Source organism: Callorhinus ursinus, unplaced genomic scaffold, assembly GCF_003265705.2.
Source record: "Callorhinus ursinus isolate GAN/ISIS: 27379988/994484 unplaced genomic scaffold, GSC_fseal_2.0 scaffold12, whole genome shotgun sequence".
Lineage (NCBI taxonomy): Eukaryota > Metazoa > Chordata > Mammalia > Carnivora > Otariidae > Callorhinus > Callorhinus ursinus.
The window spans coordinates 47,712,653-47,724,159 of record NW_027397074.1 but is presented as its reverse complement, the minus strand read 5'-3'; the positions used below and the strand labels follow the sequence as shown (position 1 = coordinate 47,724,159).

Here is an 11,507-nt window from a genome sequence, read left to right as displayed (position 1 = left end):
TCTAGGCTCAGGTCCTCAATGGCTTTATTGCTCGAACAGACTGGCCTTTCCTGCTGGAGCTTATTGCTATCTCCAGAAGACTGGCACAGATTGGAGTTCAGGGTATCCTGGACTTTATCTTTGTCTTTCGCTTCATCTGGAGAGGACAGGAATTGGGGAACAGATGCGTAGCCTTTTTCTTTACCCAAGTTCATGTCCATAATGGAGCCCAACTTTACCACCTCATCACGTCTTACATCATGACACTGCTCCGACCAGATAGTGCTTTCTTCATCTTTACACGTAATGCCATCTGCACCCTCGTGACGCTTACGAAGCACACTTCTACTCTCATGAGAGCTGTGTGACATCCCACCGTGCTGCACCATGATGTCTGGCATGGCTTTACCGTAAGCTAGGTCATACAAACGGATAGTTTCCTTCAGAGTCTTCCAGAACTGTGTCACAGGGGATCCTTTGCTCTGTTCTAGCCTCATTTTCCCTTTCCCAGATGCATAGTTTACTTGAGGTGATGTTCTATACACAGTGTTAAGAGAAGGGCTCTCACCATGTAGCTGCTGCTTCTGGGCAACAGATGAAAAAACCCCATCTGTTGGTTCAGGAATGTTGTCAGTTTCTGTGTCAATATTAGAAGTCGGGATACTGGTCACCATACCACCTTCTGAGTGGGTGTCTTGTTTCCGAGTCCGGTTTGCAGCCTGATGAGGTTCAGTCTGAGTCTCTTTCGTCTTCGTTTTCTTTCCATAGCCACTACACTGCCGGAACTGTGCTGCGTTACAAAACACGGGTCTTCGGTTAAGCACAGTGGGCAACGGGGACTGAGGGATGAGGAAGCCAGGAGACTCACTGAGTACCACTGAATATGGGAAATACAGACTTCCATTTCTGAAACCTAGGAAGAGAACACGGGTAGTTAGCCACTCTGTGCCCCGCAGCCAGTCAAACATTCAGCCAGTACGCAGTCACGTGGCCACACCGATTGGTAAAATACACAGTTTCTTCCATGCCAGTTGGTAGCTCCTGGCCCCCACTTCTCCCTGGATATCCTCAAGGATTCGAGAAGGGAATGTGCAGTGCCCAGAACGGTGGGACCTCCAGAACCCTCCTTCACCACGAGAGCAAGCATCTGTCTGATGGGTTGGTTGCCAGGCCATCAGATAGTCAGCATATTATGAATCACCCCTACTTAGTAGTGACTCTTTTTCAGAGAGACCTAGCACCCACCAAGCATAATTCAGGATTGTTGTGGCTGAAGTAAGAATAATTGTGTCAGCTCTGATAGAGCAAGCCTTTCTAAACCTGTTCATTCAGCACTATTCATTCATTCACACACACACACACACACACACACACACACACACACACACACACCTTCTCCCATTTTCCTCTCTTTAGGGGTAAACAGGATAATGGTGCCAATAATGCCAGAAACACTACTGTCATACATAGTCACATGGGGAAAGGCATTTGATTTTGCAAGACAGATTTATACAACTGATAAGATAAAACTTCTACCTTGCATATAAAAGCAATAATTACATTCAGATCAGTGTTCATCAGGCAATTTACTCAATATTGAGGTTGATCTTATGAACTCAATTTCACTGTTTAAGACTGCATCAAAATGCCTCTTGGGCCTGGCCTAATGTATTTATACATAAAAGTATATGGGTTTCTTTCTTTATAGAAAGGAAGCAGACAGGTCTCAGCTTGGACTTCAACATTGTCTGTAAAGGTTGGAAGCCAACAGAATGAAGTTCATGAGTCAGATAACTTCCTACCATACATCTGGTACTGTATCATACAATGGACCAAAATACCTTAATGTAGCTCCCTGCCACTAGCATCCATCCCAGGTCCCTATTCAACTACTCACTGCAGAAACATAGGTGTTAGAGTTGTCATTTTGTCCCTCACTAATCAGCAAAATCTATGGCTACTCTTTGTAATACCTTCCCTCTTGTGCTACCATGCACAGGACTTTAAGTCATCTCCACGTTTTTACCTCAGTAACTACTACTAGTAACTTCCTTGACCCATCTCCCTGACATTCACAGGTCTGTAATCCATTATTAGTTCCAGAATTTTCCTTCCTTTCTTCCTTCCTCCCCCCCTCCCTCCTTTTGTTGGACATAATCTCTACACCCATATGGGGCTCGAACTCGCAACCCTAAGATCAAGTCGGATGCTCTCCCACCTGAGCCAGCCAGGCACTCCCAGAATGATCTCTCTGACTCAAATGTGACCCCTCACTTGAGAGACAGTATTGGAAGTATTGTCACTGCCAGTCAGGAAATGAGGAACAATGACCACATTCCTTAGGATGCCATAAAAGCCCTCATTATTCTGATTTGTCACCCTATCATCTCACTCTCCCACTGAGCCTATATGCTCTAGCCATATGTGGGTTCCTTCACAGGCTAACTTCTCTTCACTTTTCTGGGACACCCTCCTTCCCTACTTCCACTGCTACCAAAACCTTTTGTTTTTTAAGTGGAAATCTTGCCATTTGTGACAATAGATGGACCTTGAGGGCATAGTCCTAAGAGAAGCTGGACAGAGAAAGACAAATACCATATCATCCCACTTCTATGTAAAATCTACAAAAAATTAACTCAAACAGTAGAATAGAGGTATATCAGGGACTGGGTGGTGGGGTTAATGGGGAAATGTTGGCCAAAGGCAAAAGAAAACCAATTCATCTTGTCATACAAAGGAGGGTACTGAGGCAAAGAGAATTTAATATTGATTCAAAATCAGCCGATTTAGGGGCGCCTGGGTGGCTCAGTCGGTTAAGCATCTGCCTTGGTCATGATGCCAGGGTCCTGGGTTTGAGCCCCACATCAGGCTCCTTGCTCCATAGGGAGCCTGCTTCTCCCTCTGCCTGCCGCTCCCCCTGCTTGTGCTCTCTCTTTCTCAAATAAATTAATAAATCTAAAAAAATTAAAAAACAAAACCCCCCCAAATCAGCCTATTTATATATAAAAGCATGAATTGGCCCTCTATTTCAGTTGTACAACTATGTGTACTGCATGTCTAATTAATGTTTAAAGCTGGTAGAGTTTCTAATTGCACGTAAGAAGAATATGGAAGAAGTTTGGAAGTCACTTACTCTGAACAAAGTAAAAAGCTCAACTGAAAAATCAAGAATTTTTCCCAGATACTTCACAGCAGTAGGTTACAGGGCAAAGTGCTATCCCCAGTGTTGGAGAGATATGTGAATGTAGACAAGCACAACTTACAGGAGCAGAAACCCAAGAGATAAAAATTCCATGGGAACTAGTAGTAGGGTAGGGAAACCTGAACTGTTATTGACAAATTGCAGGCTCAGGATGAATAAATCTGAGAGTTAAAAACTTCAGGGGGACCCATTCATAAGGAACCTTCCCCCCGCACTTTGTTTTGAGATTTATCTATAGTAGCTCAGCCAGTTTCTGACAGTAAATCTAGGAAAGAAATCCCGCGGGAAGAGTGGGGAAGAGAAACCACTGCGACATACATAAGGAGCACTCTATTCCTACCAACACTGGACCTCAGGACAAGCTAGTTAACCGGAGCCTAATTGATAAGGAGGTAGGCAAATACTTATCTCAAACCCACCCTAACCATCCTTCCCTATTCAGTGGGAGGAGGAAGATGAAGTACATGCATAGTTCAAAGTCCAGAGGCACAATCTCACTAAAAGACTGAGACCTAAAATCACAGTCCTTCAAGAACCAGATGACTATGATCCCTGTCCCACCTCCACAACTTAACAAGTCACTAACGGCCTATTTAGAGCAGTTCCTTTTATCCAGTATAGAATGCCTGGCAATCAAGGAAACATTACAAGATATACTAAAAGGCAAAACCTATGTTGTCTGCAAAAAAATTCACTTTCAATATAAGACAAGGATGAAAAGTAAATGCATGGAAAAAGATGTTCTGTGCTAATACTAATCAAAAAACAGTGGACAAGCTGTATTTCAAACAGAGCAGACTTCAGAGCAAGGGAAATGATCAGGGATAAAAAGTGGCATTACATGAAACGTCAGTTCTTCACTGAAACATGACAATCCCTAAAGTGTGTGCCCTTAACAGAGGGTGAAACTATGTGAGGCAAAAAGTGACAGAACTGCAAGGAGAAACAGAATGACCCACTATTCCTATTGGGAGACTTTACACTCCTCTATCAGACTAGGACAGATGCAGTGGGTAAAAAAAAATCAGTAAGAATGGTTGAACTAAACAGCACCTTTAACCAACTGGAAATAACTGACATCCACAGACTACTTCATCAAACAGAAGAGGCATCTCATACCCACATGGAACATGCACCAAGAAAGCCCATACCATGGGCCAGAAAACATTTCTACAAATTAAAAAGTATATTAATCATATAGTGTCTGCTTTTAGCCTACAACTGAGTTTAGAAAACAAAGATAGCTGTAAAATCCCCAAATACTTTGAGATTAAATACACTACTAAATAAACTTGAATCAATGAAGAATTCTCAAGAGAAATTTGAAAAGATTTTGAATTAAATGAAATAGTACTTCTCAAAATTGAAGCAGTGCTTAGAGGGAAATTTACAAATTAAAAAGTTCTGAAAATCAATCATACAGCCTCTAATTTAGGAAACTAGAAAATGAAGTGGAAATTAAATCCGAAGAAAAAGAAAATGAAAATTAAAGCAGAATTAATGAAACTGACAACAGAAAATCAATAGGAAAACAAAAAAGCTGGTTCGTGGAAAAGATCAATAAAGTTGATAAGCCTCTAGCCAGTTTACTGAGTAAAAAAAAAAAGGAAGACACAAATTACTAATATCAGAAATGAAAGAGGGTACATCACTACAGATCCCACGGACAGTAAAAAGATGGAAAGAATACTATGAACTCTATTATCACAACTTTCAAAACCTACAAAAAATGGACCAATTCCTTGAAAGATAAAGTTGGCCAGACTCATACAAGTAGAAATGGACATCTGAATAGATCTTTATGTATTAAAGAAAATGAATCAATTAACTGATAACCTCCTAGAACAGAAAGTGCCAGGTCCAGAAAGGCTCACTGGTGAAGTCTACCAAACACTTAAGAAATTACAAATAGATCAATGTCGGATAGAAAAGAGAGCCCACACACAGACCCATATAAATAGAATCAACCAATGTTTGACAAAGGAGCAAAGACAATACAATGGAGCAAAGATAGTTTTTTCAACAAATCGTCCTGGTACTGGACATACATGTGCAAAAAGTGATCCTAGACACAGCCCTTGCAATAAACACCCTTCACAAAAATAAACTCAAAATGGACCACAGACCTCCATGTAAAATACAGAAATTGTAAAACCTAGAAGATAACACAAGAGAAAAACCTAGATGTCCTTGGGTATGGTGATGACTTCGTAGACAAAATACCAGTGGCATACATGATTCATGCAAGAAAGAACTGATAAGCTGACCTTCATTAAAATTTAAAACTCTGCAAAAGATACTGATACTATCAACTAAATGATAAGCCACAGATTGGGAGAAAATATTTATAAATACATACCTGATAAACGACTGTTATCCAAAATATACAAAGAACCCTTAAGACATTAATAACCTGATTTAAAAAGAGACTGTAGGCCTTAACAGGCACCTCATCAAAGAAAATACACAGACAAACCTTGCCGAATAAACATATGAAAACAATGCTCCATATCATATATCATCAGGGAAATGCAAATTTGAGCAATGAGCTACTATACAAGTACTAGAATGCTGAAATCCTGAACACTGACAACACCCAATGCTGGTGAGGATGTGCAGCAACAGGAACTTGGATTGCTAGTGGAAATGAAAGATGGAACAAATGCAAAATGATGTAAGATACTGTGAAAGGAAGAAAGTTTGGCAGTTTCTTGCAAAACTAAACATATTCCAAAACTTGGGAGAAACCAAGATATCCTTCAATAGATGAGTGGATGTATGTCATAATTCAGACAATGGAGTATTATTCAGCGGTAAAAACAAATGAATTATCAAGTAACAAAAAGATGTAAGGAAACTTAAAATGCATATTACTATGTAGAAGAAGCCAATCAAAAAACTATATACTACATGATTCCAGTGATACAACTTTCTGGAATAGGCAAAGCTATGGAGCCAGTAAAAAGATAAGTGGTTGGGGGCGTGTGGGTGGCTCAGTTGTTAAGTGTATGCTTTCGGCTCAGGTTGTGATCCCAGAGTCCTGGGATCGAGCCCCACGTCAGGCTCCCTGCTCAGCGGGAAGCCGGCTTCTCCCATTCCCCCCTGCTGTGTTCCCTCTCTTGCTGTGTCTCTCTGTCAAAGAAATAAAATCTTTAAAAAAAGTAAGTGGTTGCCTGGGGTTAGGGAGAATGGAGTCGTAAACAGGCAAAGGATTTTTAGGGCAATGAAACTATTCAATTACAATATTATAATGGTGGAGAGCTTTCATGATGTATTTATCCAAAACCACAGAAATTACAGCTCAAAGAGCACACCCTAATGTATGCTTTGGGTGAAATGAAACATTGTAGGTTCACCGATTATTTTTTTTTAAAGATTTTATTTATTTATTTGAGAGAGCGAGAATGAGAGAGAGAGAGCACATGAGAGGGGGGAGGGTCAGAGGGAGAAGCAGACTCCCTGCTGAGCAGGGAGCCCGATGCCGGACTCGATCCCGGGACTCCAGGATCATGACCTGAGCCAAAGGCAGTCGCTTAACCAACTGAGCCACCCAGGCGCCCTGTAGGTTCACCGATTATAACAAATATACCACACTGGTGAGGGATGTTGATAATGGGAGAGGTTATGCAGGATGGAGGGTATATGGGAAGTCTCTGCCTTCTGCTTCATTTTGTTGTGAACCCAAAGTTGCTCTAAAAAATAAAGCCTACAAAATACAGGTTTAGAGATTCTTGAATATGCATAGAATATATCCAGAAAGATCCCCAAATCACTGGCAATATTTTCTGCTTCGGGGAGGGTACTGGGAAACTGGGAAAAGGGATTAAGAGGGAAAGATTTCATTCCTTGTTTGTATACTATTTTAATTTTTAGCCCATGTATTTGGTTAGTTTTTCAATAAAAAAAAAATGGTTTAAGCCAGTTTCAAGTGAAGAGATGTTCTGTTATTCATAAAATAGTTACACCTCTCATTCTGAATACTTCCTAGTCAAAATGACTAGGTACAAAATAAACTACAATAATTTGCCCTGTAGGTTAATACAACCAGGATGCTTTGAGTCCACTTGCTCAACTGAACTCATGTTATATTCCCTCAAGGAACATCTTTACATCCTTGGCTGTGACAGGCATGCTGTTTAATACACAATTTCATCAAGCCATTTAACAAGTTCTAATACCTTACTCTCATTTCCTAACTAACTCTATCCAAAAATGATGTAAATTACCTTCAACATCTTTCTGTACTGGCATCCATTCTTCTCTTGGCGATAGGTCCTTCAAGCTCCTTTGAAAAAGGAGAGACCTTCGCTGTCCAAATGGAATCTGACAGCCTCATACCACCTTCAACATGGGGCATATAACCTAGACTGGTCAAGGAGATTAGTCCATCTTCCTGGATTGGTAAGTAGAACAAGGATGACATGTGACAAAACCAAACCACCAGGAGTCAGCTTTGGAACTCTTGTTGAAATACTGGAAGAGAAGGCTCTTTCTTCTATGGGATCCCTGCCATGAAATCATTACAGGCCCACAAATGCTGTAACCGTCTTTGCCACTTTGAAATGACTGAGAATGAGGTCAATACAGAGAGTCAAAACCTAGGGAAAAACCAAACTAGAAATAAAGGGATACAGATTCTAATATGGATTATATCTTTGGAGTCCCTATTTAGCCAGCCTGAAGTGGCTTCTTTCTTGGAATTCTTGGTTGCACAAAACAGTGAATCGTATAAACTTTTTTTCTTCTTCACTAAAATCCCTGAGTTAGGTTGCGGTTAAAACAAACAAGCAAAACAATACAGATCTGATTCCAACTCCCAGTACTCATCACTTTAATTCTCTTAAACCACAACTCTCAGGACAAAATACCTTAAACCTTAAGGTGAAGTACATGAAAAAAGTGCACAAGTACAGAATCTCAGCCTTTTAATTCAAGTTTAAGATACAATATGCATTTCTTTCTTTCAGGAATTTCCCACCCTCTGACCTCAAGAGTCTTCCTCATACAATTCCTTCATCTGAACCATTTCAACATCTGTATTAATTAGGGGTCACCAGAGAAACAAAGCTAATGGAATGTTTATAAAAATTTCTTTAAGAACTAGCTCATGTGGAGGTACAAGTCCAAAAGATGTCAGGTAGGCAGTTTTGCTGCAGACACAGTGAGGAGCTGAAGTCCACAGGTCATATGCTGGCAAAATTTCTTATTGCTCAGACTGCAATTTTAAAATGGCTGCCACTAGGAGCTCCTTGGACTAAAGATTCTACTACTTAGGTGGGATCAGTGATGGATGGACTCAAAAGCAGCCCTTATCACACCTAGTTTTCTCCTTGGAAAACAGTTGCATAAGATACACAACATACTTTATCTACAGCAGGGTACACTGAAGGATAGATTTAACATTATCTTTGCTACCAGAGGCATGAGAAGGGTGAATCACTCCATGGATCCTCCTGCCCTGCCTAAAGCCCCCTCCCACTCTGTAATGCATGAAATCCTAGATGTCTACCTCCCAAACATTTAAGCCTCATCATTCTTCTCCCAGCTACTTTTTCGACCTCCCCACGACAGCTCTTAGAATCTTTAGGCCTTGTTGAAAAAATTATAGGGACTAGGAGCTCTAAGGTACTTCTACCAGACTGGTTTCATAAAATTTTGGTTTGACTCCTCTGTTAACTCTGGGCAAGTCCGGGACTCTGAGCCTCTGTTGCCTCACAGCAATATTACCTAGCTGATGGGGGTTGTTGAGGTCAAATGAGAGAGCCTACTTCAGTATTTGGCAGAATAAGTGGCATATAGGTAGAATTCCAATTTTACCTATTAAGGTGAACTTCAAACACTGCCCCTGTGTGCTGCCATCATCTCTTTCGTGTCAAGACAGGGTGAGGAAAGGGAAGTGGTGGATTAAGGTATTGCTTTAGGGGAGGGTCCCTAACCCCACTGAACTCGGATTTCTTACCTGCCCCGGGAACAGAGAATGGATTATAGGTGGGATTCTGGTACCAGGGACTCGGGTAAGGCTGCTGGCCCACGGCATGCACATAAAAAAGGGGTCTGGCGTTACCACCCTCAAAATGTGCGTTGTTTTCTGAAGAGTTCATTTTCTAGGCTGAAAAACAGGTGTTCATATTTAGGAAAGGACAGTGGCGCTCAGCGCTGCCATGAAGGGAGAAATCATCCTAGTTCCCTTTCAGAACCCCAAGGCTGGGTGGCAGGGTCCTCACCTTCTCTTCCCGCTCGCCGGGATCGCGGACACAGGGCTGCACTGCACTGCGCATCTGGGCAGCGCTGCCCACGGGCGGGGCCGTAACCTGCCAGAGCAAGTCTCGGCTCCCCGAGCCGCAGCAGCAGCCCCAAAGGAAGACCGAGGCCTGGGAGGCCAAGAGGGAAGCTGTGCGGCGCCTGGAGCGCGCCGGGCTACGCCCAGGAGCTCCACTCGAGGGCGGTGGCTTGGGCCCGGCCTGCAGGCACCGGACCTCGGCCTGGCCTGCGTGCCTACCCCGCCCCCTCCCCACTCTGGAGGAGCCCATCCCCTGGGCCCAGTGTCTCCTCACCCACGGCTCACACCCCGCCCCCGTCCCACAAGCCAGTCTACTCCGCTCCCTCGGGACCCGCATCCCCACACCCCCGCCTGCGCCAAACCTACCTCCGCGACCTGGAGAGTCTCTGGCCCCTGCTGCCCTGGCTCCCGCCCTTACATACCCTGGCTAGCACGTGCTGCCTTTTGCGCAGGCGCCGCCCTCCCGCAGATGGCCCGCGCATGCGCTCTGGACGAGGCCCGCAGCCGGGCTGCTCTGTCCCGGGGCACCTGGAGAAGCTCGAGAGTAGTTTTCCACACCATGCTAGCTCCAGTGCGTGGACGCCCAGGTGTCGGTGCTTCCAGAAGACGGGTCAGTCCCTGCGCCTCCCCCCCCCCCCCCGCTCTCCCAGAGTGTACCTTTCATTTGAGTGTGTTCAGTTAGGACAGCCTGTGTTCCCTCCTCTGAGCTCCTGGTGTCCTTCGTTCCTCGGGCCTAACGCCTCTGACACTTAGGAAGAGGAGCTGACTGAGGACAAGGAGAGAGGAAGGAGGAGGCCAGCCTGGACGGTGCAGGCCTGAGAGGAGGCGATTCACAAAGGACGGGCGCTCCAGCCTGCTTCCCGCTGAGGCGAGTAAAAAGCAGCGGTGCAGAGGCTCTGGCAGTCAGGGCGCCATTTGGGGAGAGTGAGGGCCAGGCGGCCTGGGAAGTCGTCTGTGAGCGGGTAGGTAGGCAGTTTGAGGGAGAAGCTGGCGCGCACGGACTCCGCTTTTCTTTTGCACGTGGGAGAAAGGGAAGACTTCTGGGAGAGTAGTTAACGGGAGTCGTGGGGTGGGAAGGAGGATTGTGAATTTTTTTTTTTTTTTTTTTTTTTTTTTTAAGATAGAGATTTCGGTAGCTTTATGGCCAGAATGGACAGACGGGGAGATGTTACCTACCTATAGTGGAGAGAGAAGGGATGTTAGGAAGATGTTCCGAGGAAGCACAAGGGAAGGTTAGCTAAACGTGGCTGCAATGCTCTGCCTGGACAAAAGTTACTGGGATAAGAGGGAACGGAGGTCCTCAAGGCAGGGATTTCAGTGCTTTAGCATCGAGTGACCTTGATTTTTTCAGTGGAGGGCAGGAATAAGACTTGCAGGGAGCACTGAATATTTGGAATGGGTGTCCACATTATTTGGTGGAAATTGTGTTTGACAGAATTTGCCATGGGTGAAACAGAATAAAGATTTTCTTTCACATAAAGAACTCTGCAGGTAGACTGCCTGAGTGCGGTTTGGTGGTACCTTGGCATCACAAAGTACCCAATCTCTTCCTTCTTCAACTTGCCTCATGATCCAAGATGCCTGTTGCAAGCACAAAGCAAGGGAAGTGGCCGGGAAAGGATTTAAAAAAAAAAAAAAGGACTGCTTCTCCCTCTGCTTCTCTCTCTCTCTCTCTCTCTCTCTCTGTCTCTCATGAATAAATAAATAAAATCTTTAAAAAAAAAAAAAAAGGGCGCCTGGGTGGCTCAGATGGTTAAGCGTTTGCCTTCAGCTCAGGTCATGATCCCAGGGTCCTGGGATCGAGTCCCGCATCAGGCTCCCTGCTCCTTGGGAGCCTGCTTCTCCCTCTGCTTCTCTCTCTCTCTCTCTCTCTCTGTCTCTCATGAATAAATAAATAAAATCTTTAAAAAAAAAAAAAAAGCAGAAAGGCCCACAGCAACTTCTGCTCTGTGATCAGTCTTGTTCTTAAGGAGTTATACTAGAAAACCCATGCAATATCAGATTATAATCTCATTGGTTACCCAGCGCTGAAAGGAAGTTTGAGAG

The 11,507-nt window shown here is 43.8% G+C and overlaps 1 long non-coding RNA gene across 1 annotated transcript; it reads left to right on the top strand.

The window, feature by feature from the left end:
• Positions 1-6,263: 6,263 nt before the first annotated feature.
• On the top strand, positions 6,264-7,102 carry LOC141373885 (uncharacterized). Its single transcript, XR_012380280.1, has 2 exons — positions 6,264-6,531; positions 6,747-7,102. It is a non-coding gene; the product is annotated as an uncharacterized lncRNA (long non-coding RNA).
• The last annotated feature ends 4,405 nt before the right edge of the window (positions 7,103-11,507 follow it).